Consider the following 9,374-nt stretch of genomic DNA (forward strand, 5'->3'; position numbering starts at 1 on the left):
GCGTTCATGAGCGCGCGTTCATGCGAAGGAGCAGACAAGTTTCCAGGGGCGAATGCGGCGTTTATTCCCACATGTTCGTCGGTGCGTGGCTGGCCGAGAATAACCCACCCATATGTTACGGCGCACGCCTATTATTAGTATTTGGCGCGCATGCGCATTAGCGACGGCGGCGATAGCCGGACACCACAGCTTCGAGGAATGAGTTCTTCACAATGTCTTTCTTTCTAAACACCATTAGGGAAGGGAATAAATTACCGAGTTGTGCTTTTTGCGTTGCATAAAAAGACGCATCGTTTGGAGTGCTGTCAAACCGAATGTGTAAAGATTTTTGTTACAGTTTCTTCTACTGCATAGTTTTTAGTATACCCAAGGGCACAGGTGGCATACCTCATGCATTCCTTATTCTGTATCCTCGCCACTGTAACGCTTTTGGCGCTTTGGGTTTAGGACATAAAAAAAGATCGTGATATTATACTGTGAAAGCAGTAAAACTGTAACCGGAGATATAAATATTTATTTGCAAAAAACATAAGTAATTCTCAATTTTCTGAACAGGAAACAACAGTTTACAATAGCCGGTGAGCACTGCAAGCAGTAGTGCAGGCAGTGACCACATGTACCGACCACAAGACAGAACTCCTTTAGAGAATAAGAATGGGGCGAAGTGAATTTGGCAGGTACTCGTAGATAATGAGTAGCTACTGATTAGTATCGCTTCGGAGCAAATTGTATTGTATCTCGCCACTACTCACACAAGGGGCAGAATCTTGTAGGCGGAAAAAAGTTTCGAAATTAAGGAGATTGCGAAGGTAAAAACGGAAAGGAAAGCGACTGCTGTAATCGTGATCTTAAAGAGACAGGATAATGCAACGAAATTAGCTGAAATACAGAGACAAAGGAAACGGGAGGAGAAAGATATAAGGAACAACAAGCGCTACCACCAACTGATTTATTGAGGTCTAAAGTAGAGAATATAAAGATATGATCACGCGCAAAGACGGCATGCAGTACGGACACACATATAACGCAACCGCAGTTTGATATGGCAAATAGGAATTCAGACAAGCACATTCAGCATCATATATCTGCAGAGAAGTGTCACTTGCGCAGCGATCAGACAGATGGTTTATATGGAAGGCTGCTAGAAGAAGCGGAGTCTACATTGGCGCTCTGCCAAGAATATTGGTGTTTTAAAATCAAGCCCTACACGTGCTTACACAAGAAGAGAAATGCAGCAGAGGGTTCGAGATTTTCTTTATATTTTTATATATTTTCCACATTCTCGTAGCGGATGATTGATGCAGCGGCCAGTTTGGCCTACAAAGGAACGCCGGTATGAAAGGAGAAAACCGTACACCACTTCTGTGGCGCAACTAACATAGGCGGTGCCATTTCTCTTGCAGCCCCCGTCGCAACCGCTAGAAATGCAACAACAATGTTTTTAAAGTTTGTTGGGGGCTCAAGACGCCAAAAGCACATGGTGTATGCCGGCTCCTTTCTTAAGATTGTGCGACACCTCTTGCACGTATGGGACCATTGCCGGCCTTGAAGAAGGGAGATCAGGTCTTATTTTTTGTCAGAATTTTTGTTTTTGCAGGAGGGCTTCAGCAACTGCTGGTATGACCGTTCCAGGGAAGCCTGTCATCCTGCATTCAATAAGGGCACAATTTTTGAAGTGCAGATTGCAAACAGAGAGTCAATAGCTCTTTTCACTACTTCCGAGTGTGCTGAGTCGCAGCTCAACAATCTTTGTTGGCACGTGAGGATACAGGTAACAACATGGTTGGTACAGAACGTAAGCTTGAGACCTCAGAAGCGTAACTCTTGATTGTCAGTGAATTCATGTGTAAAAACCAACCCTCGTCCTTTTTGAATAAATGGAGTGAAAACCTGTAAAACAACTTGGTGAAGGGTTGTAAAGGTAAGCACGTTTAGGGCTCGATTAAAAAAAAAAAACTATTTTGGGGAGGAGCGCCAATGTAAAAGCTCGGCTTTTTCTAGAGGCCTTCCATATCAAAAATCTATCTGATCGCTGCGCGAGTGACACTTGTTTCAAGATTCATGACGCTGAATTTGTGTTTTTCTCAATTTTGTTTGGCCACATCACACTGCGGTTGCGCTATGTGTGTGCCTCTAGTGCCCGCCGTTTCTGCGTATGCTCATATTTTTATTTGTATTCTCTGGTTTACACATAAATAAAACAGTTCGTAGTAGCGCTTGTTCATTGTCATGCGTGTTTCGGCCCATCTCTTTTGCCTCTGTTATTCCGCTAATTTCTGTACATTATGCAACACCAACTAACTCGACAGCACACTCCTGATGCAGGAAGAGAGCAGAGTGGATCCAATGCAAGTTAATTAAATGCTAGCTGATATCGAGAGAAGAAATGCGGATGCAGTAGGCGTATAACGAGAAGGGAGCACAGCGGATGGTCTCTTAGGGTAATGGAGTGAACTGCTTGTGCATGCAAAGTAGTGTGCGGATGAGATTGGGAAGTGTGCGGGAATAACAAGCGCGGGAAAGTGTTACCAGGAGGCCACTGGGGTGGGTCTTTATCCTGCAGTAGTGTAGTGAGTCTGGTGATGATGATGATTATAGATGAAATTTGGTTCAGCGAATAAGACGAACACAGAGAAAGGAAACGAGACGCACGAAGCGCTACTAACCAGTGATTTATTCATGGATGCAAAGAACACATTAATAATCGTTCACCACACATGCGCACATTCGGGTGGCTACAGGCTACTTTAGCAGTTATTCATGGCTCACACTTATCTAAGAACATCTTATATGTCTCTAAGAAAAGCGCGGGTAACAAGATAAAGTAGGTAACTTTGAACATGATCAAAGTTTCATGTTCAATATTTATATTCATGATCATTTTCATGTTCAAAGTTATCTACCTTATCTTGTTACCCGCACTTTTTTAGACTTAAGGTGTTCTTAGAGATGTGTGAGCCATGAGTACCTGTTAATGTAGCCTGGAGCCGCCCGAATGTGCGCATGTGTGGTCAACGATTACTAATGTGTTTTTTGCATCCATTAATAAATTTGTTGTTAGTAGCGCTCCGTCTTTGTCGTTTCCTTTCTCTGAGTTCGTCTTTTGCGCTGAACCAAGCTTCAACTATGTCCTACCAACTAGCCCAGCACGAAGTTTTGTTAATGATTATTATATAGCTAAAGGGCAACTTGAATTTCCTCTAAGGGCCCCCTTCCTCCATGCCGTATCCGCAGGTAAAGCACCGTGGCGGTGCACAACCTCGACCTGTCCTGCGGTGCCCTCTCTGCCTGCTTTTCGCGCCTCGCTGCGTGGTGCGGCGCCTTTTTTCGAGGTACTGCGCCAGCGGACGCGCGACGCCTATCCGCGAAGCGCCTCTTGAGCACGTTCGCGCGACATTCATCAGCTGCGTCGCGGGTGAAGAGCCCCCTTCGCGTTGGACGCATGTGCCCGTTGGGTCCACTTCACGCCGAGTTTCACAGAAACTTCTGCTTTTCATTCATTTTCAGTTGTCTCAAACAACCGCGTGCACTCCTCGCAGTTCAAAGCTGATCATTTGTGACTCGAAAAACAGCACGGGAAATACCGCGACGAAAGTCCTGAGGAAAGGGTACGTGGAAAATTATGACAAAGGCAATGCCTGGTTACTGGTTAAATCTCGACGGAAACCTGCACTATGATGTAGAGGAATGACTGAGAGGGTAAAGCGGCGTGAGGCGGAAGTGACCAGCTCCGACACACCACGGATGACCAAGCTCTTGCATGGGTAGGCTAAATGTGCAGTTTGATTTTTTATTGTGGTCCTAAAGGGTGATTCTGGCCCCTGCGATTTATCAACAGTGCAGTCTATATTCTTTAACGGCAGAGGTAATTAGATGCGTGAAACGAGGCAGCAAGCAAGATGGCTTTGTCCTGGGTCTTTTAAAAATCAAATAAAATCAAATCAAATACTTTATTTCCTTTACAATGAAGAAAAAGGAAGCTGAAGCAAAAGGCATGTGACGCCTGACGAGGTCTCAGCTTCTTTGTACTGTTTGGAGTACAGTGCACTTGAAAGGGGTAACGCTTTACAGTGAAAGAAACTTGTGCAGACTGCTTGAAAAATGCTCACAGCAGGGTAGCAAGGCATGGTACCAAATCATATCTCTTCTCTACACAAAGAAAAATTAAATACACTACTGTGTTACAGTACAGTAATACGAATCTCAGACAAAAGTGAAGTACATGTCAAATATGCTTTTTTCGTGTTCGAACACCAAAGCACGAGAGCTTATGAATTACGCATGCCATTTATCAGCAGGTAAGTTTTGATTGTTTCATTAGATATTTCTGAGAAATACTGAATTTAAGATCATTTGAAAAAATGATCTAGGGCAGTACGTACTTGATAGTGTTTTGTTTGCGGTAGTTGGTACGAGTGCTAGGGAACAGCTTCCTCTGTGTCGGAAGGTGATAATGCAATAACAATTGTCTGTAATGGTGGTGTACAGTCGAGTTTGGAAGATGTGTTGGAAGAAATGGTGAAAATATTTTTGATGTGCCTAAAGCAAACTGTGTTTGAGGAATAAAGTTGCTGTAGCCAAATATTGAGGACGACCGTAATACTGTTCGATTATTCGTAATGGCTTCTTTTGTACAGTGATCAATTTGTTTTAACTTCTTTTAATTGTAGCGTTCCGTACAAGAATACAATAAGACAATTTAGAATAGAAAAGGGCATAGTACATAAATAACTTCAACGATTCAGGTATGAAGCGGGCGATTCTATTAAGACAACCAACTGTTTGACAGAGATCAGATACAGGATTAGAAACATGAATATGCTAAGAAAATGTCTCGGAAAACCGAACACCCAGGAATGCTGATTCGATTAATTACTGTGGTCTCGTATTGAATATTAATTGCATACCGTGCAGTGGTATTGATGGGTCGAAACATAATATAGGTAGCTTTTTTCAGAATTGAGCTGCGGTTGTTTGACTGCAACTGTACATGTAATCTAGTTAGCTAAATATTAGTCACAGTTTCTAGGCCAGGCAGTGAAGAGGCATTAAAAAAAGGTTCGTGTGGTCGGCGTACATGACAAGGTCGGGAGAATCTAATAATTGGGTTATGTCATTAATGCACAGTAAGAATAATAAAGGTCGTAATATGGAACCTTGAGGAACACCTTGCGTAATTGCTACCTTATCAGAACAGTGCTCATTTTTACGAACGTACTGTAAGTGGTTTTCCAAATAGCTGGTAAGCAGAGGTAGGGGCATTCCGCATACACTCTAGGCTGGTAATTTATTAAGCAGAATAGTACGCTGTCCACAGTCGAATGCCTCTGGAAAATCCAGAAACAAACCCAACAGTCACCTTAGCTCCTCAATATTATTGGTGATTTTGTCTTTAACAGTGAGCAGTGCTTGTTCGATGGGCCTGCTCTTTAAAAAGTCGTACTGTAAAGGATTTATAACATTATGTTTGCTTAACCCGCAGTTAACTGCACCCTCAAAAACTTTGCATAATACTGGCAACTCTGAAATAGGTCTATAATTGAATATTTCATTCCTGTCGCCACGTTTATGATTGGGAAAAGTCGTGCAATCTTTAAGTCATGAGGTAAAACTCCAATTTAAAACGGGAGTGTTCTCTGATGATCTTGATATTTAATTGAAGTTGAGTGTTCCCTGATATAGACATTTAAAATGTTACACGCAACAACCCATTCGCCGCAGAGGATGTACAGACGGCATCCCAGTTACGGTGAGCCCTCGCACAGCGAACACTAGAGTGGCAGACACTTCCGTGTTCGTCCTAATGTGGGCTCGGGTGGTGGTGAAAACATTTATTTGGAAGTAACAGGAGGTATCCATGAATCATCCCGTAAGGGACCGATCCTTACAAGCACAAGTTGGTATCCCTAGTTTGAGACCCCGACCGACCAGGTCGGGGTCCCAAACTACTGGACCGACAGGTCCAGTAACATGTTTTACTTGAGTGCCCGCAAGGCATACCGCTGCCTTGCACGTAAGCTGGCGACTTGTCGCAACTACTAGTTTCTACAAACTACGCTTGCGCGGCAGCATAGCCGCGGAGACCAGTCAGCCGGTTTGGATAAGCTCCTTGCGTGAAAACTAACAGGTTCTGTCTCTTAGACGATCACTGCCTTCTGCGCACGGCCCGGGTGCTTGACGCTGACTGTACAATATCAGCGAATAGGCTCACTGTACATTCGATGTAGACCGTATATCTATATCTGTGTTGTTCACTGAGGAAACAGACATGTTTTGGAGTATAATTTGCAATGCAGCGTGCAGACAGGGATCAATAAATGATGTAGCCATTTCCTGGTAGCCCAAAGAGGCGGAAAGTTTGCATTCATGCTTCGAGGAAGGAACAGTGGCAACGCAATATTAAATACAGAGAAAAAGGGTTCCGGCAGTTTCTTAGGGTGACGTTTTTCCTTGTACACGTTTAATAAGTGCACTAGAAAAACTATGAGTGTTTATGCGTATTGAGTGTTTATGTTTTCTCGCTGCCTCTTTTCATTTGCATGCTTTTAACAGATTCCGTCTGCACTTGATCTGGTTTGTATAAATTGAGACCTATATACATCTGTTAAACATCTTCCTGATAAATGATTGCAATTTCACAGTGCAATAAATATTCGTGTCCGAATCATGTTCATCGCGTTATGTGAGTTTTGCCGCTTACTGCAATTTTAGATGTTCTTGGGCCTAGCTGAGCTGAGAATCTCGCCAGGATGAATCTTTTTTTTATACCTCGGAAAATAAAGTGAATTGTACACCAGGAAACGCCGTCGATATCTTTGACGTCGTAAAACAACGCCGCTGCATAAGAGTCTAGGGCATTAGAAATTCGAGTGACGGTATTTCATCAATGCGCAACGTGGAAAAGGCAGGTTCAAGAGTTTTCAAAAATTCAGTTCTCTCGTCCGATACTTCTCCCACTATGCCAATTCCGAAACCTTAAAAAGCCGGCTTTCCTTCAATTTTGCAATTTAATAGCGCTACCTATGACCAATAAAGACACGGGTTCGATTCCGGCCGCGCGGTCCAATTTCGACGGAGGCTAAATTCTAGAGGCCCGGGTACTATGCGATGTCAGTGCGCGTAAAAGAACCCCAGGTGGTCGAAATTTCCTGTGTCGTTCACTACGGCATCCTTCACAGACTGAGTCGCTTTGGGACGTTAAACTCCCACAAATCATAAACCATAAAACCAAGAATTAAAACTTCTACACTTCACTTTAGTTAATAATTGGTCGGTTTCAAATACTATCTTATAAAATTCTTTTTTTCAATACTAGTGCGGTTTTCGCAAGGGCTTCTTTGTTACACACAACTGGCCGGTTTAGTTCATGATTTTCGTTTATCCATCGATGTCGGCGGTCAAATTGATGCCGTTTTCCTGGATTATTCGAAAGTATTTAATCGTGTTCCTAATCATAGGCTTATGCTCAAACTCAGTTGAATATTCACCCTGGTGTTATTAGAACGCTGGACTTCAGGTTACCTCCATTAACAACTACAACTCCACTTTTTCTAAAGTCACATCCGGGGCACCGCAGGGGAGCGGTCTTGGCCCACTTCTCTTTTAATATATATTAACGATTTACCCAACTATGTGTCTTTTCGAGTTAGGCTCTTTGCCGATGACTGCGTAATGCACCATAATATAGCTTCTACCACTGACTAACAATGTTTGTAAACTGACCTGGCTGCAGTAACCGCATGGTACACATGTTGCCTTATGCCACTTAGTGCTTCTGTAGATAAGCTTATGTCTTTCCCTCGCAGTTCTTGCATTCACACAACTTATTTCTTAACGATTCGGTCGAACTTGCAACTACTTACAGGTACCTAGGAGTTCATCTACAATCAGAAATAACATGGCTTAACCCCATTAATCTCACCTTAGCATCCCACAACCGCCCACTCAGCCTATTAAAGCGTAACCTCAGACTGGCTCCCTCGCACCTGAAGAAACTTGCGTTCATCACACTCATTCACCCGAAGATTGAATATGCATCAGCCCTCTGAGATCCTGAAAAAGCCTATCTCGTAGCGGACATGGAGTACTTGCAGAACACTGCTGCGTGTCTTATTTTTTCAGACTACTCACTTACTACAAGGGCCCCGCCGCGGTGGCTCAGTGGTTACGGCGCTCGGCTGCTGACCCGAAAGACGCGGGTTCGATCCCGGCTGCGGCGGCTGAATTTCGATGAAGGCGAAATTCTGGAGGCCCGTGTGCAGCGCGATGCCAGTGCACGTTAAAGAACTCCAAGTGGTCGAAATTTCCGGAGCCCTTCACTACGGCGTCCCTCATAGCCTGAGTGGCTTTGGGACATCAAACCCCAATAAACCAAAGCAAACATACTACAAGCGTCACTTCCTTAAAAAATTAAGCCGAAATAGAAAACTTGTATACCCGACGGTAAACTATCACGACTAGCACTTTTCCATAAACTGTATCACCAACCATCGCTCCACCGGGATTTTTTGCAATCACCATCATCTTCTTTCCATGGCTCGACCATACGCACAAAGTCAAAAGCATCGCGCGTTCATCTGCATTTGTAAAGTCGTTCATACAACGCACTATCATAGAGTAGAACAATTAAACAGCGCACATAGCCATTGAATCTAACCACTCCTCATTTCTTGATGTTATCCGTAGCGACGTTGGCATTTGAAATCTGTTTTTTTTTTCACTTTCGGTACTTATGCATTTATTTCTGTTCTTTTGGTTCATTATACGCACGCTGTAGTATTTTTCATTTTTGTTATGCCTTATCGTCTTCTTGAATATGCAATTTGTATTATATTGTTTTGCGTCGCTGGCTTCTTTATTTACTCCGTTGGGCTCATTCTTCTATGTTATCCCTAACCTGTTTATTGTTCTTTTGCTTGTTCTCGCCCCCTATGGAATACTCTCGAAGGAGGGCCTTAATGGGTATGTTGAATAGACGAGTATATAAATACATAAATAAATCTGTTTTTTGCGTGAGATATATTTATGTCACGTAAATATCCCGCCATTGTTCACTCAACTTGGACCAGCCGCTCGAAGGTCCCTTTATAATTTCAAACACCTGCTGTACCCGTGTGCTGTGCGATGTCAGTGCACGTTAAAGAACCCCAGGTGGTCGAAATTTCCAGAGCCCTACACTACGGCGTCTCTAAGCCTCAGTCGCTTTGGGACGTTAAACCCCGATAAACCAAACCAAACCAAACCAAACTAAAAAACGGAATTGGACGAGTACCTTTCCTTAGCGTTCATGTTATTTGGTAGCATGTTTCTCGCTGCACAGTTTATTTGCTTTGAAAAGTGTTCTTTACCCAAAAGTGAACTCTTAAGAACAGTTT

This window comes from Amblyomma mixtum, chromosome 6 (assembly GCF_055824585.1).
Source record: "Amblyomma mixtum isolate Tamu chromosome 6, ASM5582458v1, whole genome shotgun sequence".
In the NCBI taxonomy this organism is placed as follows: Eukaryota; Metazoa; Arthropoda; class Arachnida; order Ixodida; family Ixodidae; genus Amblyomma; species Amblyomma mixtum.